The sequence below is a fragment of the Erithacus rubecula genome (assembly GCF_903797595.1).
Source record: "Erithacus rubecula genome assembly, chromosome: 14".
In the NCBI taxonomy this organism is placed as follows: domain Eukaryota; kingdom Metazoa; phylum Chordata; class Aves; order Passeriformes; family Muscicapidae; genus Erithacus; species Erithacus rubecula.
In genome coordinates, this window is record NC_136666.1 from 7,407,625 (window position 1) to 7,431,156 (window position 23,532).

Below are 23,532 nucleotides of genomic sequence, written 5' to 3' on the forward strand. Positions count from 1 at the left end.
AAAGCTTCTGCAAACTTCTAACCACAGGCATCACATTTGCAGGATATCTGACAGGAGATGATCCATCTCCTCCTGATTAGTTTTTGAATGGGATTTATGACATGCCCACTTGTCCAAGCAGGAGAATCAATTTGCTGATTCTTAACACTCCCATGTCTCTAAAAACTGCACTTTTTACAAACTAGAAAAGGGAAATGTTCTCTTACACCTGCTGGCTACATGATGGATGGAGAGGCAGTTCAACCTCTCACAATGAATTCTCATTAACAGAATTGGAGTGCAGGTTTCCAAAATACAGCCTGAAAGGTGAAGCCTGCCCAAAGCTTTCAAATTTAGAAATTTCACCTTTGCAAGCCCATATTTCACCTGAGATGTTCGTGATTTGTCAGTGCCTTTCATCATCATACAAGCACCTAACACCTCTGCCACATAAAGCACTAAGAACAGGACACAGAGAAATATTGTGATTATAAAACTGATTTACTGTTTACTCTCACAGGGCCTAGTTTGTTACTTCCACTGAATTCAATGGGAGTTTTGCCATCAACTTCAATAGGGTGGAGCAGAGCCAGGGACTTTTGTCTGTTAATTCCTTGTGGATCATTTACAGCTTTCCAAGCACCACTGCAAAAATAAACTTCAGATTTTTAAAAAACCACACGCACACACAACAAAAAAACAACTGGAGTTAAAATGTGTATAAAGACCCAAAGAGAACCACTGGCATAACATCCCTACAGCATTTCAGACTCACTCATTATTTACCCATTAAATCAGCAAACGACAGCTCCATTTCTCAGGATCAGCAGCGTGTGCGTTTCTCACGCCGGCAATCAAATTATTCACAAGCCATGTACATGATTTGCTCTTGAACATAAATAAAGTTTTGAGATATAATGAGTTGGGCTCAGAGCACAGAGACATGGCCAAAAGTGAGCTGGATAAGTGACAGAGCTCTGGAGGTGCCAAGCAAAGACAAGGGAAAGAGTATTTCTTCTGGGCACCTTTCTGCTGTGGTTCAATGGGCCAGCTCTAAATGTCCAAGGTCCTGGTAAGGGAGAGAAAGCAGGCTAGAGAAAACAACCAGCCACATTAACCAGATAAACAGGGAGCCAAAAAAAGGGAGGAAAGGTGAAGGCTCACACACTCCCCATTTCATCCATTTTTAGGTGCCTCTCCAATCTTAAGTAGCACAGTGACAAAGCTCAACATTAGGATTGTACTTTTGCATTTTTGCACACCAGTGTCACATGTTTTCAGACAGAGCTCCTCTGAAAATAAATATTTTCCCTGCAAAAGCATGGGAAATGTCACTCTTTTCCAAATTTCCACCAAAGAGTCAAAAACTACAGCCCTGGACTAAAGTGGGGCAATGCTCCTGGATGAACCTCCACCATCTTTCTGAACTAATTCTCATGTCAACTGCTTGGGAAAAGTAGGACTAAGACAAAGGAGAGCTGAAAGCCTGGGGCTTGAATGGAAACTATAAAAGGAACAAAAGTAGCAGCAACAAAACTCCAAGGACTCCTTTGGCACCCAAGGAGGAAGCTTAAAATACAGCCAGCATCTCTGAGCCTTTTTTGCCTATCTTTGTCTGAAAAAAAAAAAAAAAAGAAAAAAAAAAAAGAAAAGAGACAGCCCTTCGAAACAATCTCTTTCTGTGTAAGCTGTTGCCAGAGTCTGAGAGAATAAGCCAGGGTTTCTGTGCCAGCCCATTCACATGGCCAGGTGAAAAGAAACTCATTCCTTTACAGCCCGTGCTGCCCCACACAACATCTGCTGAGAAAGTGGGATGGGAAACACCAAAAAGGGGAGAGGAGAACAGCCGAGGCCGTCAGGTTAGAAGGGCAGCCTGTTCCCACCAGGGAGTCCCTCTTTCACTCGCAGACAACTGCTGCATTTGACATTTCAATGGGAAAATGGGAACTGAGGCAGAGCAGGAGGGAGGGCCACGGAGGAGGGGGCGGTGGGAGAGCACATAAAGGGACTGGAGTGAGAAAGGCGAGGAGACAAAAATTCTGCATCTCTTTCATTTCTGCTTTCAGGGTGTTTTTTTCTCCCCATAATATGACAGCCAGGAGAAAGAGGAGAGTTTCTTTTAAAATCACACAGATAGGCATGAGAGGGTTGGTCCTGCTAAAAACTTCAAGATGAATCAATTTTATGGAGCTTACAGACCAAAATTTTTTTTTTTTTTTTTTTTTTTTTTTTCCGGGCATCCCTTTTTTTGTTTGTGTTTTCAATGAGAAGGAAAAAGGATTTACATAAAATAAACAAAAAGAATGAATAGAAGCAAACCCTGCCATGGGCACCAACAGTGGATGCTTTTAGAAGAGTTACATGAATATTGTTTCAGTGTTCAGCATTGTCTGTGTGTTCAACACAGACACATTCATCCTGGGAAGAAATTCTGGGGTCCTGATCACTCCATACAAACCCCTCAATGAGAGCTGCATGCTTTTTTAAATCTGCTTTATAGAAACTTTCATCCAAACACATCAGAGTAATTTTGTAAAGGCTTCAAAGCAGCCCCGTGCCATGAAAGGGTATTATCTTCATTTTACAGAACAGGAAACTGAGGCCCAGAGGGAATCATGCAGGCAGCATCCAGAAATGAATCACTGGCAAAGCCTGGAATAAAACTGGTTCCCTGGAGCACCACGCTCATCTGCAGTGAATGCAGAAATGGCTTTGGCTAAGTAAGAGTCTCTCTGCTAGGTTTTATGTCAAGCCCAAATATGCAAACCAAAAATAATACAAACAAGGCTCAAATCAAAACAATGCTTTCACATCTACAGTCAGTGGACGTGGATTCACAGAGAGAACCAGTCCAGGTGCTGGGGAACACAGAGGAACCATTCAGGATTTGGAGAGGGGATATGTGAATGACAGAGGAGAGCCCAGAAACTTCTCTGAGGGGAAACTCAGGGAGGACAGTGAGGTGAAACTGGGGTTCTGCTTGCACAAATCACAATGGGAAATGAGATCTTACATCCACAGTTCACAGATCACAGAAAATGGTTTGGGTTGGAAGCAACCTTAAAGATCATCTGGTTCCATCCTCTCTGCCACAGGCAGAGGCACTTTCCACTAGACCAGGTTGTTCCATGCCTCATCCAACCTGGTTGCCTTTCTCAGTAAGAACTCCCAGGAATTTCACTTATGGTGAGTGAGGGAGGCAAAAACCCACCGAGTTTGCAGGATTAACACCATGCTCAACACTCGGCACATGCTGAGCAGCAGCCAGGGCTGGGTGTTATTTGCTTGGGACCAGGGTCACATGCAGCAGAGGATCTCCAAAAAGCCACAAAGCTCCCAGTGTCAGGGCTATAACTCACAAGTGAGGATTAAGAGGTTAAAATGCTTTTGTGTTCAGCTGGAATCAGTCTAGAGAGAGTTCAGCATCACTTACCCTTTTGTGTGTCAAAAATATCTTTGATCCTTCTTGACTGCTGTGACTCAGTATTACTTTCTGTTTCAGCTCCCCTCTACACACACACACACCAGTGGGTTCCTGTTAAAGGGCCAGTTTGCACTGGGACAGATTTTGGGGTGATGAGACAAAGGCATGGGTGCTTCTCAGTCACCCTGGTCAGTGTGGGATGTGTCACATCACAGTGACAAGGCCAAGCTGGGTCTGCTTCCCACCAGCCCAGCCCCATGACTCTCCAACCTCTGCAGTGACCACTTCCATTCTATACATCAGAACATCTGAAAATCCATGAGCTCCATCAGAAGGCATGGAGAGAACAAGTTATTTTGGGGTGGTTTGAGGGGTTTGTTTCAAGGCAGAAGACTCCCTACAAGCACCTCTGGACTGCATGTTTCTATTTTCCATCTGCAAAGCAGGAGAAAAAGAATTCCCACAGAAGCTGCCCACATTGAAACCCTGTGAGGAAGACAAAGCTACAAAGCTGCAAAGTACCATAAGAGGTTAATTCTCTCCCTGTGCCTCACAACCAGCTGTCAGGGAGAAGACAGCAGGAGATAGGAAAAAATGAAAGTCCTTCTCTAACTATAAATAGTATTGCCCATATTATTATTGCAGTTATAAAGCATGTTAGGAAAGTTTCCTATGTCACAGTATTTCCCCTCCCCATCCTTCAAACCCCAGGAGAAGTAAATAATTGAGTGACAACAGAGCAGAGCCACTGAGGGTGTCTCAGTGATGAGGACAAGTCCAGAGGACAAATCCATCCACCTCTTACCATGTGGGGCTGGAGCCACTTCTCTGTGCCCAGCACTGAAAGGTTTCTCTGTTCTGGCTGCCACGTTTTGTGACACACACTCAGACACCAGATACCCACAGGGTAACGCTGAGTAATGTGCTGGCTGCTATCTGCCTGCTGAAAGGGTGATAAGAGGCAGCCAGAGATAGTCCTGCTTCCCAAATTAGATAGCTAAATGATCGGGCCCTTAGAAAAATAACACCACAAGCCCTTCCCCACCATTACCTTTCTGCTCACAGATAAGTACTGAGCATTGCTAAGGCAATGTTAACTGCAGCCTCAGCCCCCAGTCTTTAAAAAGTCATGACTCAGACAAGATCATGAAATTGGTTTAGATTTAATGTGACTTTTTCCATTAAAAAGCTCATTTGAATGAGCTTTGGGTTTTCTCCTTGCTGCTGGACTTGAAATGGGTTTTAAAACTGAAAACGTGATCAAGAGACAAGTTGCTGTTCCTGCAGCTGTTGGACTTCAGAGAAATATTTCCATTTGCAAAGGTACAACTTATTCCCAGTCCAGAGATGTGGCGACAACGTGTCTCTGTCAAAAGCATTCCTCAGGCTAAGTGAGGCATCTTCTCTGCCCTCGGCTCAAGCCAAGTTTTTAAGCCCTAGTTCATATATACTCCCCCCAAAATAACTGCCTCAGAGTCACAGAAGTGTGTTAGCTCAAAGCACTGCTTGATGATAAATTTGCTTTTCTGCGGCAGCTGATGCACATATTCACAGCAACAGCTTGTGGCTCCCTTGCAGCTCAGGATATTCTGTGAACTGGTTTTGGCCAATGATTTCTGGCAGAGGCAGGGCAGGTGGGCTCTGAGGAGAAGCAGTGACACCTGTACCCATCCCTGCTGGATGATTCAGGGCACCAGAACCACGTTCCTGAGATGTTTGGCCACTAACTTGAAATTCCTTCCACTGCCTGCAGTGAGGGTTTGTCCCAGAAACAATCAGGGAGGAACCTCAGATGGTTCAGGCTGTTTGTAATCTTGTTTATGTCTAAGGTCCTGTCCCCACTGCCCTCTTCCACAGCAAGGAAACAGTGAAATAGGGTGAAGGGTTTGTCTGAAGAGGGAGGGAAAAAAAGAAAATACCACCCCATATGTCCAAATGGAAAATCATTAAGAATTTAACAATAAAAGAACCCTGGATTTGGTGACACTCATCACCTTTATCTGCCTTGGATATAAAATACTGTAGACCCACCACTCCCAAAAGCAATGAGATTAAAAATCTGGGGTTCATCACTTACTGAAGACCACATGGATGACAAAGCTGAGATCAGGCTTCAGCCAAACCTTCCACTGCACCAGTGCTGGTATCAGCAAGCTCCTGGAGCAAGGGCCATTTTTGTACAGCTCTTAACACCAGCTCAGCACTGTTCAATTTTTTATCCTGGGAGGAAAGCTCTGGTTTGCCAGGTCAATCCTGGGCAGTGCTGCACCAGCCTGTGAGCTACAAGCACTGAATTTGGAACCTTGTCTACCTGTGGCTCCTTAGTCACACCCTGAGAAACCAAGGAGGGGGAGGAAAAAAAAAATCTGAGAAAAACTTTTAAATAAAAATATAAAGTCACCTGTAAAATGTACATGGGTACCTTGCCTGTTTGCTGCTGCAATTAGCAATATTTTCAACTGAATTTAAAGCAGATGAAAGCCCTGAAGGGTAAAGCCTGCTAACTTTGCCTCCCACCTACCCACCAGCTCCAGAAATAAATCTTGTGGGTTTGGAAACTGCTCTTTCCCCACCTCTAACCACAGGCTTGTCAGTCCCCACCGAGCCTCTCTATTTCATTAATTTCTGGATCTTTCACACACACACACAACTATTCACACACACTCACAGAGCTGCCCACTTACCAACCTGACAGGTGAAATTATTCCCTCCCTCTCCAAGCCCTCCTAATTGCCTCCCTTGGGTTCTTGTGGAGTGCAAACGTCACTGGCCAAATATTGAGTTCATGCAGTGTCACTGTGATGCCTTTGATTGCTGCAATCTCTGTCCCACAGCTCAGCCCCCACTTTCCCTCTCATTTCACTGCTAGGACCCACATGCAACTCTCCAGCCCAGCTTTAAATCATTGTGCCAATTGCCCTCAGCCATTTAAAGATAGTTTTCTCAAGGAACCATTTGAAAGTGGATGGTGATTGGTTTTTTTTAATGTATTTTTTTTCTAAAGCACGTTTTGGGTTTTTTTTGAAGCACGTTTTTAGAAGTGCTTTCTCTTGACAGCTTTCCCAGAAATTATTGGTGATTCAAGACTAAATTAATTCAATATCATTAAAGCAGAGTCATGATATAAAGCTTATTAAAAGCTTTACAATATTTACCACCTTAAATCTTCACTGCTGGAGGCTTGTGATCGCTCCACAGCCTCTGCATTTCTTTTCGTTTTATTTTTTGGAACAAAAGTGAATTTCATGGTGAATTTTCAAAAGTGAATTTACCCTTCACAGTAGCGTTGTCTTCACAAGCTGCTGTTGTTTATGTCTTGTGAAATCCAAATGAAGATCCATGCCACCTGCAAGGAACAGCAATGATTTTAATTGGATTGTAGGAACTATCAAGAGATAAACAAGCAACAAAAATAATTAGCATCAGCAGATCCTTTTTTTAAACTGGGACCTGCAACACTTGCTGCTGAGTTCAGGATACAAACCAGCTCTCCCCAAAGACTTTTTGAACCTCATCCCCAGAAGTGATGGGATCTTAAAAATTTAAGAATCAGCAGAGAGACAGAAGAAACTGCATAGCAATTTGACTTAACCAGAGAAAATGGGAAAAATAAATAAATCTGACTTCTGCTGGCTGTGTGTTACTCAGAAAACAGCAGTAACAAATTGAGATTTATTAATGTACAGAAAATTTATCTAGCCTGATATTTTGCAGAGTAAATTAACAAACAGAATTAATTGACTAATTAATAACAAAATAAGCTACCTTCAAATTGCTTGGATAAATGATAGTGGTGAGCAGCAATTGTATTTGTTTTTCTATTTTAAAGGTGCAGATAATAAAAACAAAGTATGCAAACCCACGTGCTTAAACCTGGGCTCCTGAGGATATATTTGGTCATCCAAAGTCGTTATTCTAATTTTCAAAATGTTCTTAACAGCTCAGCAGCTTTGAAAACCAAACCATACTGTTCGAAGCCAACCAGGAATTTTTGAAATTAATTATTTAAAAGGACATGACAAAAAACACTGAAAATGAACAGCTAAAATATCAAAGCACCCAATGACTTCCCAACTGATTTCTTTCAACAGTTGAATCTGTTGGTTGCAGATTGAACAGGGAGTCAAGAAATCCCATTTCTATTTCCAACACTGTCTGTAATGATGTTTGGGAGTGTTTCTTCTAGGAAAGATCATCTTCCAGTGCTTCCATGCTGGCTATCAATTTGTCAGTGTTGGTTTATGGCAGTGAAGCTTTGCATTAACAATCATGGAATCACTTAGGCTGGAAAAGACCTCTAGGATCATCAAGTCCCAGCACTGCCACTGCACTTCACCACTCACCCCCATCCCCAGCCACCACATCTATGTGGTTTTTTTACCCTTCCAGGGATGGTGATTCCCCCACTTCACCATCAGGTAAAGGCAGAACCAACCCCCTGTAGCTCAGAGCATGGGCTGGGTGTAGGGACAGCAATTTCCCAGCACCATCACCCCAGAGCTTGGCTCCAGGGGATTTTCACAGCCCACCTGTGCTTCTGATGCCACAGAACAGACTGCAGCATCCTCTTCAGCCTCTAAACCAGCACCCTGGTGACTGCAACAGGCCATTTAGGATACAAGCAAGACCAGCTGCTACTGCTATGAATTTATATTCCTCCTTTGCACAAGATGCACGACCCTTATCCAAGAATATGGAAGCACTTTTGCTCCTCCAGACAAATACCTAAAGCTAGTCAAAGGTGCAGGAATGCATACATTTATCCCAGCTGTGAGCTGTATCTGCAGATTAAACACCATTTGTTCTGGGTCTGACAGAAAAGTGAGCTGGAGAAAAATGTGTCAAAGACAAGAAAAAACCCAAACCAGTCAGGCAATGGCTAGTAACTAAAAGCTGGCTCTCACCACAGGTGTCTCATTTCCCCTCAGGGCCACCTCCTGCTGTTTGTGTCCCCCTGTCCCCAGAGGCAGCAGGATGGGTTAATGCACACACTGGAGCAAGCCATGCTCCCCTTCCTTTCCTCCTCCTCCTCCTGCTAGCAGAGGCAGACCAGCCACAAAGACACTTTTCTCCACCACACCTTCCTTCTTTCCCCATCCCAGCTGTATAATGGTGCTCAGAACACCCCAGAAGATGCTTTTCACTGGGCAATGATGGACACATGCAGGACACTGCAATTAGCAGCTGACTCCACACCAAGGATAATGAATGAAAGAGAAAATGGGGAGGCAGAAGAGAGGATTTTCAGCCTCAGGTGTTCAGGCACTTCAGGGTAAAAAAAAAACCAACCAAAAACCCATCCTTGTCCTGTGTTTCTGAAAGGCTGGAGGAGGCACAATGTGTACAGACACAAAGGGAGACACAGCTGGATCCAACATGTCTGTACTCATCCCTTTCCTGTAAGCACCAGGGGAGCAGAAACCTTTCTGCAAGCTGGTCCCCATCCCCCAACACAGGTTTTCCCTTCCATTCTTGCTGCAGTCACATCTTGGCCACCCTGTTATGTGATGCCCAGCCCCACCAAACTGGGATGAGCTGCTGACATAGCTCCACAAAGGCTCTGGAGCACATCCCTTTTCTAAAGGGAGATACACATGCACTGATTTGGAAAAGCAAAGGCACCCAAAAAACCATCTAACTGCTTTTGGTTACTAATGTGGAAACAGGAGCCTGGCCAGCTCTTACAAAATACACTTTTGACACTGATCTCCCAAACAGGAACAGACTTGTTCTGGCTGTCTGTACGTGTACACACACCCACACTCACAGATGTGAGGGAGAGCTCAGCTGCTCTGGGCTGCAGCCACAGCACCAAGCCAGCCTCCATCCCCATCACTGAGCTGCCATGATCCCCCCCTGCATAATTCCTGGGGGACCAAACTGCTGCTCCTGCCACCAGCCCGGGTCAGGATCTGTCCCCATGGCTCACAGAGGCTGGCAGGACCAGTGGGGAGATGGAAAAGAAAGAAAAACTGAGGAGGAACAGATGAGATCTACATCCATCAAGATCAACGAATTGCCCTTTTTGAGAGCTGTGAGTGCTCCAAGTGCAAATCTTTCAGTTTGTGACAATAATCCCCCCCCCCCCTTCCTATTAATAAAATATAATAGCAACTCTGAGAATAATGGCCTATTATCTGAAGGCTTAAAATGACAGAGCCATCAAAAGGAAGGTGAAATATAGGGCTGGGGAATCAGCTTGGGCAGGGAGTTACAACTTCCCTGCATGGCATGTGGGCAGAGCACGACAGATTTAGTGGTTTCTCAGAAAAAAACACAAAACATCAGTGTCTTATTATTTAAAATCTATCAAATGCACGTTTTCAAATTGTTCTCAGTGCACATATGTCAATTGTTTGCTCAGCTCAGAGAAATGCCCATGACCTGCCATCCAAGCCTGTGGAATAAACAGGTTGGATGGATCCAACTCCTGCCCCTCCTACACTGCAGCTGCCACGAGGTTTGCAGGATCTGCCCCTGGGAGCCATGGGACAGGTGGCAGCAAGGACAGCAAGGATCATGGAGCACATTTTAGTCCCTGCCATTAGAGCAGGTGCAAAATGCTATTTTTAAAGATTTTGCCTCATAGAAATGGATAGAAAACTAAATTTAGCTGAAAAGGTTAACTTCACTTACAGGTTTAAACTCCAACAAAATTTAAAAGTTTTAAGACCAAAAATTATGTCTGACCTTTTTTTTTTTTTTTTTTGTCATTGTGGGGGTGGAGGTTTGGAACCAAACTACAACTAGTCTAAATTTTAAATCTACTTTTTAGAATACTTTTGTAAGAATTTTAAATTTAAGGAATGTTGTCCAAAAAGTTAATCATTTTACCCTTTTTCTTCTAAGGGTGCTGTCATTCTTTCTTCTCCCCTTATCTTTTGTCTGTCTCTCCTCTTCTCTCATCCTTATCCAAAGGTTAAATTCTCCTGAACAGTCACTCAGTTACACAACCACTAACAAAAAAACCAAAAAAACCCAATGGATCCTTTCTGACTCTGATATCTAATGCAAAAACTGCTTATGGCTTAATGATGCTCCTCCATGCTTCATTAGCTTTTATCAGTGTGGAAATCAGGTTTCATTCTGATTTTGCAGACCTGTCACTGGAGATGGGTAGAGGAGAGCAGGATGTGTTCCTGGTTTCCTCAGTGTCACTGAGCTTGTTGCCATTGATTTTGGAGGTGTCAGAAATGTCACCCACAGAGATTTTCAGTGATAGGAGGCTGCTGATTTTCTGATCCAGCCCCAATTAGCAGCTGCCTGATAATTGTTGACATTGGAGAGCTATGAAGCAAATTGGGGGCCTTGATCCAATGAACCATAAAAATAAATAATAACCATAAAACCATGTCTGTGCTGGAAAACCTCCCACAGGGACTGCCAGTGATGATGATGAGACATTACCTGGAAGGGAGAGCTCTGCACCTTGATAGGGAACAGAACTTTTTGGCCCTCTCTGTGGGAGGGTGAGGGGCTGAGCAGGCAGTGAACCACCACTGTTATCCTGCCTTGTAACCCAGTCAGGGCTGGGATGTTGTGGGTAGAGCCAGCACTGGATCTCTGCCCATGGGGTCTTTCATAAAGGCAGGGTTTGAGCCCTCCTACAAAGTTCCAGCCTGAAATGATCTATTAAATGTGGTGGCAAAGCCAGGGAATATCTTGAAATTTTCCTTGAGCACATCTGTGAAATAAAACATGACCCCACACAAAGAGGTTTTTGCTTTGATTCACCTTTCCCATCACCTTATCTTCACTATTGCTTTTGCATGCATAAACTATTAAAAAAAGAGCATATATGCCAAAATAATTTTCACATCAGAACTTCCTGAGTTATAATTGCCTTTTCCCAGAAAAGCAGACTGTGACAACTCACTTGAGTCAATCTCTGCTTGTAAAACCAATCTTGATTTTTGCCAACCCCTGGCTGTGGTCAGTTCTTAATCAGCCACCAGGCAGGGAGCAACTCACCATGCTTTTAAGATCTTCACTACTGAATAACACAGAAATCTGTTTTTTTCTTCCCATCTCTGAGGCCAATCCTGTGTAAGTTGGTAGGACCAGAAAGGTTTTCAGTGCTTTATTTAATGTCCAGTCCTCCACACCTCTGTGTAACAAACTCCCATTGCTTTGAACTGAAAGGAAAAGCCTGAAAGTTTTCTTAGTGCTGCTCTAGCTTGTAAAAAAGGGAAATTTTAATGATTTCACTGCCTCTACCAAGCTTAACACACCAGAACTTGCAAGGAGCTGAGATCTAGGCAGAAGCTGACAGAGTATGAAGCTGTCATCCACAAACAGGCTATTGATGTTTTCTCCAGAGCAGCCAAATTAATAAAATACCAAGTCCTTGCCCTTGTTCTACATAATTAATTCAACACTGAGATGGCATTTCATTTCATCAAGACATATCTTCTTTTTCAGCTGAAAGAACACTGAAGTTATAATGAAAACTGGTCAATATATCAACTACCAGCATTTTTTCTCTGTATTTCTGCTGGTCCCTGATAGCCAAAAATGAGCTGATGCTTTCCCATCTTGATCTTCTTACTCCCCATTTGATATTCCTATTGACACAGCATTCAAACAGGCAGGGAGCTTCTCAGAACAGAGGAGTTTTTAATTTTCCTTACATTTCTTCACAGGAGAATTGGCTGCATTTTTTCCCCCCCAACTATAAGTGTGTTTTCATGTAAATAAAAATTTAGAATTGTCACAGGAGAGCTGACCATCTGGTCCTGCTTCCTGACTCTGATGGGGATCAGCCCCAGCTGCTTCAGGGAAGGTTTGTTCCCAATCCCTTTCTGTAACAAACCAGTTTGCATCCCAAACCAGGAGGGCTTCCCTCCTCTTTGAGGCTTAAAAAGAAATTTGAAGCTTTTCAATTTTTTTTTTTTTTTTTTTGCATTTTACAAATAATTTACAAATATACAAATAAATCTTTTACACTGTGCTCTCAGAAGGGGACTGCAGTGAACAAGGGTCAGCCAGTTTTTGTGACAGCAAAAGAGGGAATTCTTGCAGCCCCAAAGCATTTCCAGCCTTCTGTGACAAGTTTAACAGAGGCTTCATGCTGTAGCAGATACATCAATATTTGCCACATCTTAGGCAGGATTTGATAAGTTCATCTGCCTTCCTGTCACATATGAAATACCCCAGCCCTTTCCCAGGGGCTGCTGGAATTGACACTCTGGTCCCTGATGGGGGAAGCAACTCCAGCACTGCAAACTTGCAACTTTGCTTTGTGTAAATCACATCACAGCTGCAAAATCTGGGAATAGAAAAGAGTAAAGAGGGGAAAAAAAAAACCAAACAAAAACTTCCCACCACACACATCCAAAGTTTAAATACTCTTTGTCTCCTCCCACTAGTAAATGTCACTTGACACTCTCACATCAAACCCATCATCAGCCTGAGTGTTTAAAGAAAACCACTGCTGGGTTGGCCTCACAAATCTGTCCCTAGCACCACTTTACAAGTAACCCCTCTATATTAATTATTCCTAAGTATACCACAATGACACATTAAATTTGCATTCTAAAGCCTAGTTAAAGCCTGAACAAAAAAAGAGAAAGCACTGCACAGAAGAGAAATGTATTGTTTTAAATAACTACCTACTGCTGAGCAGGGGCACAGAGCATATTTGGAAGTGGTAAAACTGCTGGAGAGAAGCAAGGATGTTTTGGAAACGCTGCATTTGGGTCCTGCTAACCCTGGAGCAAGTGAACAAACATATATTGAGGTTGGTATGAGGTGGTTACAAGCATATATTTGCATAGCCTGGTGATCCCTGGAGTTGGCAGTTCTCTCTGCCTTGGTCTCAGCAAACACGTGGAAAAGGCAGGTAGCACAAACCATTCCAGAAGCTGAGCAGCTGCAGAGACCATCCAAAGCTCAGGGAAACTCTAAATCAAGTGAGCAAGTGCTGGCCCTGGTGTCTTTTGCACAGACAGTGTTCCAGGATGATTTTACCTCATAACAGACACCATCAAAGCTAAGCAAATCACTTGCATAATTACGTGTATTTGCACAGTGCCATCCACTGCAGCTAAGGTCACTTGCCTATTATCATTATCCCAATTTTTTCATCAATGGAAGCTTGTATTTTTATTTGTGATTCATTCTGTAGCAATTGTTAAATGCAGTGCCATGCTAGGTGTGCTTTTAACACTTGCTTTATTGCCTCAACATGTTTCACATAGGGTGGGAAAGGTGTCTGGCTGCATTCACCCTTCCCATCACATGGGATGTTGCTATTAATTATAACTTCTGTGTGATTAATCACGTGATATTATTATTTATAAAGCAGTCATCCACATACCAGTTATAAAAGGATCAAATCTTATCATGCCCTGATGAATCAGAGTTCAGTATATTTCAGGTTCATAATCAGCTGGCAAAGACTGGCTTATAAGCAAGATGCTGTTTATTTTTAGATTAGTAATGAACAAACACCAGGAGTCCATAGGAGAAATAAAAAGCCACTTCTCTGGGGAACAGAGTGACCCTAGAGCTGCTGCTGGAAGCAGTAGTGTGGACACACCACCTACTGCCCATTACATCACACCATCCAGCCAGAAAATGGAATTATATGAGTTTGGCCTCACTGACCATCCCCCTTTGGGGGTATCACCAAGATGCTTCCTTGGCACTAAATCATAGACAGGGTCATAGACAGGAGCTACACAAGGAAAAGGTGGCAGGGAATGGAGAGGATCCATGGTCTGTATTGCATGAGATGAAAGGGATTGCAGGAGGTGATGGGCTGATCCACCATTAGGCAGAACTTTACACAAGCCACAGCAATTTGGGAAGAAGGAAAGAACCTGCTCTGATGCATCACAAGTCTTGCTGGTCTCTAAGCCACTTTGTTAATCCCAAAAAACAGAGTGAAAAGGTGAAGTGTGACAAGGAGGGGACACTCAGGAGCTGCACACTTGGCTCCCAAGGCAGCAGTCACTGACAAACAGGTGTGGCTGCAGCTCAGTGTCCTCAACTCTCCAGGGACTGCAAAGGACACAAAGCCTCTGACCTGCAGGGCACTGGCTCCAAAGCCAGACAGATTTTGTGAATGATCAGGAGTGATTCCCATTTGTGCCTTTAAGTACAATAAATAGGAAAGCCTCCCTCCAACTCTTAGCTGACAACAGCCACCCTTCAGTACTCAACTGCATCATTTCCATCAGCAGCCCTGCACCTTGGAGAAGAACAAATCCTGCAGAGTCAAGGTGAGACCTACTGGGGTCACCATACCCAGCTCTCTATCAGCAGCCACAGCCATGAAATACTTCCCTGGAACCAGCTCTAGTACTAACAAAAGTCTGAAATCCATCATTAAAATCATAATTGAGATAAATCCAGGGATAGACCCCATCTAGTCAAGCTGGAGCAGGCCTGGGAAGGTCCTTCCTCCTGGGAAGGGGATGTTTGCACACACCTAGCCCACAGCACATCAGCCTTTATCCTGCCACATCATCAGGTCAGACCCTCCAGCACCTGCCTAAATAGAATCACTGAAGTTGGAAAAGGCCTTTAACACCATTAAGTCCAATCTTTAAAAAGGGAGACAAGGTGATGGCTGTGAACCTGGCTCTTCCAAGAGCATCCCAAATTTAGGGCTTCTTGCAATAATCATGTCCATCTACTGCTCCAAGCCCCTCTTGCTGCTCTCAGCAGCCCGTGACTCATCCCTCAGAGAAAGGCACACACAATTAAGAGCATCTGTCAGTGAAGCCACTGACAAATGTCTCTCACAGCTCTGAGCACACATACTTTGGTCCAGAGCTTTAGCAACTCTGGAGTGTTTGGGAAATGCATAACCCCCAGCAGCCTCCCCCAGCTTGTTTATCCAGTAAGAATGTTTAATAAGGAGCCTGTTAAAAAGGCTACAGTTGTACAGTATTCCTTGTCTGTCAGGCAATCAGGTTGGATTATGGTGTTGATCATTAATTATTGGGGAGGAGTGGGGGGAAGAAGGCCTGGTGTAAATTAAAAGCAAAACCAGAGCTCATTAGGTACATAATAAACATGGAATAAAGACAAAGGAGCTTTGCTCCTCCCTGTAACCATACCTGGGATCAGGGCTCTCATGCCAATTCACAGTGCTGCTGTCTTTAAATAGTATTTCAAATTCAATTGCTTGAGAAATGTATCCACCCCTTTATACCATCCTTAATGTTGCCCTGGAGACCTCCTTGATTCCAGAGATTTAGCATGGATTAGCAGAGTTCTGGGTTTGAAACACACAGGCATGGTCTCTGGAGCCTAAGCCAAGAGGCCTCATCCCCTCCCTGCACCCACTGCAGCACCCTCTCATCCAAACAAACCACCCCTCACTTCTTTCCAGCTTCCACAGGTGCAATGCAGGAAATCCCCTGTAACAAAAATAAATTAAATCTTTTCCCAAAGCCTTCCAGGGGGAAGCACTGCAGAGCACAGCAAACTTCTGGCACACCCAGGGCTTTCAGTGATCAGTTCAGCAAGGACATTTGGCCAAAGAGTGAGTTCAAGCTCACCTCTGGACAACCCTTCCACAGATGGAAACCTCTGACTCACCCCAGGTTCCCTGGCTGCTCCCCACCCAGCCAAGGAGCCCAGCCACTCTGTCATCCCCCTGGAGCCCTTCAGTGCTCATTTCAAGCTTCCCACCCTGTTTTCCAAACTAGGATGGGATCCTCCTGGCTAATTCCAACAACAACAAAAAAAAAAAATCTTCAGCAGAAGTCTCAATATCTTGGTGTGTGAAGCCAAATCTCTCTCAGTAAGTGAGCACAGCCCAGAAGACCCCCAGCCTCAGGAAATGTTTGCTGCCAAACTCCAGGAGAAGCTGCACCATTCCTCAGGTCACTGCAGAGTGCCTTTCCATCATACCATCTTTTCCCAGGGCTGCAGGGAAAGGGAAATTATTTTTTTTTTTAAATCAACAAGAGCAAAATCACAGTTTGGTCTTTTGTCTCTGAGCTGCCTGTCATTGTGCAGCCAGAGGTGAGCAGAGTTTAAAGGAAAGGATTTATATGCTTGGCCTGCCAGACAAAGCTCAGATGCTTTTGCCAAGGTAAGACATAAGAAAAAGATCAGTTTCCCACTCTACTTTTACTCACAGAAGAAAAACCAGGTTGATTTTAATTAATTTTGCTCATGAATGAGCTGCACTCCCTGGGTAAAGCTCATAGAAACCTCACATAAGGTTAACAAAAGCAAATCTGTGAGCAGCTCAGGTAAAACAGAGCTGACACCACTGTTTCTTCTGGGTTCTTACGTGAAAAACAAGCACAATTCACTGCACACATCAGCTAGCAGGGATCACTTTCCTCCTAGACACCACTGCATTGTGCCCTGCCCATACACAAGTGTCAGCAGAGACAAATCTGACCCGAAATTTAATGAATCTGGCTAATTCATTATCTGAAAGACTCATGTGTTTCAGTTTTGTTTCATCCTGATTTTTTTTCTTCCTTCCAAGCCAAGCACACCAGATGGCCAATACCACTCTCATTGCTAGCTACTAATCAGCCACTTCCATATGATATTTGCCATGAAGAATTAATACAATTAGGTCAGGATGTAAAGACATCATATTATTCATGGCAACAAGCCCAGATTTACTTTTTATTCCTCCTGCAAGTGCCTGCAGCCCGGGTGAGGTCAGAATCCAGGTCCATTTGCACTGCAGGAAGCTGAGCTGCTCCAGGTCTCATTGCACAGCACTTCTGCAAATGCAGCTCTGGTTTCCCTTCCCTAAGAAATACACTCAAATTCAGTTTCAAAGGGAAATTTTGCTAAAAACTTTGCTAAAATATGTCCAGGTACACACCTAACCAAGGGATGATGCTCTTGTGACATTTCTGAGCTGTATTTTTCAATATTTATTTCCCCTTCTTTTTCAGTCACTACAACAGATGCAAGAAATAGTGATGGAGAATTCCTAAAAAGTGATGGATAATTCTGCTGGCCAAACCCTTAGAGCTGGGAGATCACAGAGCAGAGGAGGGAGAACTATGCCATGTCATTGCAGCCCATAATGGTGCTCCTCCCCAGACTGCTCACCCAGAAGGGAATAAGCAGATGAGCTATTTGTCACAGTTTTGTTATTTTTCTTGTTGTCTTCTCCTTTTTTTTTTTTTTCCATATCAAAGTAACTGAAGTATAAATATGTTTTCCTCCAGTAGAGGGAAGCTGAGTGGCAGGACCCAGATTTGTCTGGGAAGAATAGTTCTTCTCTGTCCCCTCTCTGGGTACATCCCCAGGTCTCACCCACAATGCATTTGATTTTCAGGGTCCCCTTTCTCCTGGTTTAAAGCTGTGAGCAAAAGTGGGATTGCCCAGTGACACGAGAGATCAAATCCTGACTCTTCACGCTGATAAAAACACCCAATCATGACTTTGGCCAAGTCAATGGCTTTATTCCTGTTCCATAAGGGCATTCCCTGCCCTTAATCAAAAACTGAATCCCACACCCAGGGAATGCCTCTCCCAGAGCTAGTTCCCAGCAGGGATTTGCTGTCTCACCCTGCAGCCAGCATCCACCAGCCTGCCCCAAGGCAAATCCTCTGCAGCACACCACCCTGGCTCTGCTCCACTCCCCCCAGCTACTTGCACTTCCACACATCTGTGTTTACTCCACAACCCATAACAGAGTTGTTTTCCCTGGAAGGGCTCCATCACTGCCTTTCTCCTGCTGCCTACCATGTGTCCATTTCTTTATATATATATATATATATATAAATTTTTTTTGCCCAAAGAAGGTCTGGATGTTGCTATTTTCAGCACCCTCCCCATGTGCTGGAGGCAATTCATGCTTTGGGACACATGGCAAAGACTGCAGAAATATTTCCTGTTGGTCCTAGGAGAGGCTTCCCTAGCAAAACCACATTACAGTGCTTCAAAGACCCCATTCCCCATGCACAGCCCAGCACACAAGGCAGATGCAGTACTCAGAGTTTGCTTTTGACAGCACACAAACCAAAAGCCCTATGGAGACCCAGAAAGCAGAACAAGGTCATCACATCCTCTGCAACACAATTTCTGAGGCAAAACACTCTCCTTGTTACTACATTCATGCTGTTAAACAAGGGGAATATGACCTTGCTGCCTGGTCCCTCAGGGAGCACACTAACCAAAATTCACTGGACAGGGAGCCAAACCCCAAACCTGTATCTGAACAGGCACAGTCACAGCCTCCAGAGCTGGCCCCTGTCCTGCTGTCAAGCAGGGTAGGGAAGGCAGTCCCAGGACTGTCAGCCTTCACTCCTGCTCCAAACACACTCATTTTTCTCCTATATGACAGCAGGATGACTGAGGTGACATCTCATCACCTCCCTGCAGCAAGACATGAAGGGGCACTAATTCACTGAGCAGGACCAACCTCCTGAACTAACATCCTTGGCAATCAGTAAATCCTTTCTTGGCCTCTCCCATTCCACTTTCTGACCCTGAGAGACAAAAAGGTTAGTTTAAACCTTTTTTCTTGTTATTAATATCATTATTGTACAGCAGGGCAGAGAAGGCTGAGGCAGCAGTGGGGGCTGAGTGGATGGGAGGTGGCAGGAAGGATTTGGGGTCTGCAGGGAGCTTGCAGAGCAGCACACAGAGGGGGACAGTGCTGGATCCCAGGAGCCTTTCCAACGTGGAAGCAGAATCTTCTTCCCCTCCTAAGGGACAATATTCCTTCTGTTCTGCACTGAGATTTCCCCAGTGCCCTGGCTGAACTGGGAGTGCTTGGCTGGGACTGGAGGCTGCTTGGGGCCAGGCCCCAGAGCAGCACGTGTGCATCCCTCACCCTGCCTGTCCCCGAGCAGGGAGGGGGTCAGCCCAGGAGAGGGGCTTTGAAGGCTGACAGCCTCAGGTGTGAGCCTGTGACTGAGACATTCCTGCAGAGCTGGAGCAAAAGATTTGTTACCTGGAGAGGGCTGATGCTTGATGAGTGATATCTTCATCCAGCTGTCCAAAAGCTGCCTGCAGGCAGCTTCAGCTTCATCAGGGCCAAGAGTCTGAATGCAAGACTAAAGTCCTTAGACATCTGTGAAAGAGGGAGAGGATTGAGGGGAAAAAAAAAAAAATATCTGGGGAAAGGGTGCGTGTTGTGTTTCCGTGTCAGCTGGCGAGGAGCTGTGGAAGGTTTGCAGAGCTCCTGCACTCCTCAGCGTGGGACCTGCAGAAACGTGTTCCCCTCCTCAGAACTGTCACTAACCTGGCAGCCAGCCCTCCAAAGGGGGATGGCCAAGCAGCCACAGCTCTGGAAAACAGACAGCAGGAGCTATGGAGTCAGAGATTTTATGATTTCCAGAACTCTTTTTCTCTTCAGTGATGAGGCATTCCTGGACAGAGAACACCAGGTTAACACAGTTTTCCTGAGGAGCCCATCCCAGGCTAGTCACAAGTACCCCATGTACTGCTAGGTGGAAATCAGAGGGAGGACTTTGGAAGAGAATATTTGGGTGCATTTTGGCAAGGAGCAAGAGCCTGAAGGAAAGCCCATTGTGCAGGAGGGATGGACTCCTGGGTGTCATCCCACCCACACTGCTGGAAGGCCCTGCAAGCACAGGGAAATAAGCACATTGCTCTGTGCCCTGCTCCCCTTATCTTTAAATCCAGGCTGGTTCATTAGCACCACATTTTTAGAGTCAACACATGAGGTTTAATTTATTAGTGCCCATAAAACCCCTTGCATTCCAGGGTGGGAGCACAAACCTCACTGCTGCCAGAGCACGCCTGTCCCTTCTTGGTGCTCACCAGGCTGCAGCACAGCACTTCATGGGCAGCACCAAATCAGGATATTTTACCAGGGTGTAGTTCACTTTTCCTTCCTCTCACATGGCTTTCAGGCTTCATAAAACACACCTCAGAGAAGCCCATCTCCCCTCCATGCAACCACAGCAACAAGACAAGATCTGCACTGTGCAGATCCAGCTCTCACTGGAGATGCAGCCCAGACTGTGGCACCTCTGCTGCAGGGGTTACTGCTCATCCCAGTGGCTGCTGGAGATGGCTGGGACAGGAGGACACTGCTGATAACTCACAGTGCTTGGCCATCAGATGGGAACAGTTTTCTGTTTTGCTCCTTACCCAGCCTAGATCCCACTCAGGGCATCACCAGGAGCCCTGGGACATCAAAAGGAGCCAAGGAGATTGGCCAGAGACAAGGTGAGAGACATGAGACAAACACTCCCTGCCTGCTCTCTGTCCAGGAATACTTTCAGGTTTGGCTAATCCCCTTTCAGAAATACATTCAAGCCCTGTTTCTGAAGGTCCTCGAGGCAAGACAGCTTCAGCTCTAAACCTCTGGCTACAGAGTGAAACTTAACCACGCTCAATTTACCTCCCCACCCGAGGGCATGTCAGTCCTAGACCAGCTTCTGGAGTTTCAGGTTTATGGCTCAGCAACATGAAGGACAGGAAAATGGATGATCTTGCATCTTATTTGAAAGACACAAGGTCAGAGGGGTTTTCCTAATCTACATCAAGAAGAGGATTGTAGATGGCGTTATGGGAAAGGGCAATTCCACTTGTTTGCAGCACAAAAGATGCTGGGAATTTGCTTTCCAGTACATCCCACCAGTCATGGGGAGATGCAGGGAACCAGAGCAGGGTAAAGATGCATGAGGATCACAGAAGATGAAAGAAATCAGATGCAGCCTTGTGCTCTACAGCTGGATGCCATCTCACAGGTCTTCTATTTCTGAACACTCCCAGTTCTTCCCCAGCAAACATTTCCACTTGATGCAGTGCCCTGAAAGTCATGTCTGGAGGCTCAAGAAACCCAGAGGAGCCCAGGATTTGCACAACTCACCCCCAGCCATGCTGGCCACAGCAGAGGGGTTAAAAAGCTCCACATATGGCTCTCATTGCTCTTCCTTTTATTCTGATCATGCCCAGCAGGCAGAGAGCTGGAGGAGGTGGGGAGAAGGAAGAGGGTTGGGAGAGGGTTAAACCTGAGGGAGGCAGGGAACAGCCTGGCCATGGGTTTTGAACACAGCCAGCAAGAAAAGCTGCTCACCCACCCGCCTCAGGGGACTATCAGGGGACTATGGTGACTTTCATCTCCAGGTCAGTAGTTCAAATCTGGCCCAAGTCAGGGACAGAAAAGGTATTATGTGAAATTAATTGCTGCTCTCAAGTCCAACTCCTAGTACATGTGTGTCCACTTCAGTAAAACTTGCACCAGCTAAAGGCCACTTGAGCAGAAGGGCAGAGAAGTGAGGGTGGGGGAGCTCCTGCCTCATTCCCAGATGGAAACCCCCCTTTGGTGAAGGTCAGGGTGATCAAACAGTGCTTGTCCTGCTCCCTCCACACTTCCAGAGCTATTCTTCTCACACCACCTGTGCCGTTGCAGAGAAATCACTTAGAGATTTCTCAGATTCACATACATCAAGTCAATAATTCAGAGTCATGGGCATGCCTAACATGATGCTGGAATCTTTCTTTTCCAAGGAAAAACGCCTGAGATAACAAGATGGAGTTAGACATGGAGATTTATAGGGCAGGGACAGAGTTTTTTCTCCAATTTTCACTGCCCTTAGCACAGCAGTCCCTCCCCCATGAGCACAGGACTAAGAACCCATCCCTGCTCTGAAGCACGGCCAGGCAGCACCACTGTGCTCCCAGTGAGAACCAGTGCTCTCCTGCAAAGAAAGCAAATTAAAACTTCTGAGGAAAAGCCACTCACTAAGATGTTTAAAACAGAAAGCAAAATTTCAAAATACTTGGGGGGAAAAAAAAATCACATTCATGCTAAAATGACTCAGCTGTTTTGACAGAGCAGGAAACTACCGGACACAAATAAAAACAAATTGTCCATGTTTGGCAAACCAACAGTTCACAGCAATTTTACTCTAGATGGTTCCTCCATAGCAACACTTGGGACTAGGGGAAAACACACCAAAACCTGCCTTAGCTGTTTCTGGAGTGTCTTTAAGGCCAGAAACAGCTGTACATACAAAGGAACATTTTTTTTTCTTCCTGGACAGTGTACTCGCAGTCAATGAGCAATGACTTCAAGCACTCCCAGCATGTGTTTCCCACTTTTAAACCGGACAACTCACACCTCTGCCCATCTCCTACACTGGGGCAGGGCTGCCCCCAGCCCCTAAAACACACTCACCCCCAGCTAATGCTCCCCCATGGCCCACAGCAGCTCCCTCATGCCATCCAGAAGCATCACCACTTTAATTCCCCTGTCAGAAATGACAGCAGATGGTCTCATCTGGGAAATGTGGCTCATCCCTTGAGTTAGAGCCCTGCCTGCTCGCCTCTCCCAATTAGGAGCAAATCTGCCTCCTGTCAGGCAGCAGCTCACTCTGCCCCTACAGCCCACCCCATACCGGCTCCCATTTAAAAATAAAAGATTGCCTTTTCTGAGCTGCTTATTGCTGCCTGCACCGACAATAATTCTGTGGAAATTGGTCGTTGCCACCGCTGATGGCCATTAGCATGCTGACCTGCTTTGACTTCGCCATCAGCTTTGAATATCAAATCAGTGATTAACGACTTCCAGTAATGACCCTGCCAGGAGCATCCCTGTGTTTCTCCAAGAAGGTACCCTCTGAACTAGATCATTACAGGAACTTGTCATTTGTCAGCAATTTAAAAGCTGATAAGTCAGCAGCACGCACTTGGGGATGAGGCTGTGCTGCTTCCCTTGATGTCTGTTGTGTTTTTCCTCTTTCACCAGCAGAGACAGATACAATTCATATGCTTATGGCCAGTATTGTTTGCTTAACAGCACCTGAGAGAATAAAATGAGGAGATTCACTCCTTGCTTGCCCTCTTCTGACCCTCTTTCTGAAAGCCTCTAACATTGATCATCTAAGGCTGGGATTCAAAAAGCCACCTAAGTCCAAAATTTGTCGTGCAGTTATAGCTCAAAGACACAATAAAAAAATATTGTCACACACCATTTCAACAAAAATGCATTTTTCCAGCTCCAAAAATATTGGCAGGTTAATTCTGACAGCTTAGGTGTCAATGTTGTGTTAAATAGCATCCAGCTCCCTCTGTGCCTGCTTCCTCAGCACACAAAGGTAAAACCAGTGCAAGTCCTGCCCATGGCAGAGATGACACAGATCATGTGCACCACTGACCAGTTCTCAAAGCCACTATTGAATACAAGACATAGTCTCAGAGACAGAGTGCTG

The 23,532-nt window shown here is 45.1% G+C and overlaps 1 long non-coding RNA gene across 1 annotated transcript; it reads right to left on the bottom strand.

Moving 5' to 3' along the window:
- Nucleotides 1-4,550: 4,550 nt before the first annotated feature.
- LOC306808038 lies at nt 4,551-20,753 on the bottom strand. The gene is made up of 4 exons (XR_013775888.1): nt 20,704-20,753; nt 19,299-19,409; nt 6,559-6,749; nt 4,551-5,735 (listed from the first exon to the last, which is right to left on the bottom strand). It is a non-coding gene; the product is annotated as an uncharacterized lncRNA (long non-coding RNA).
- Between the last annotated feature and the right edge of the window lie 2,779 nt (nt 20,754-23,532).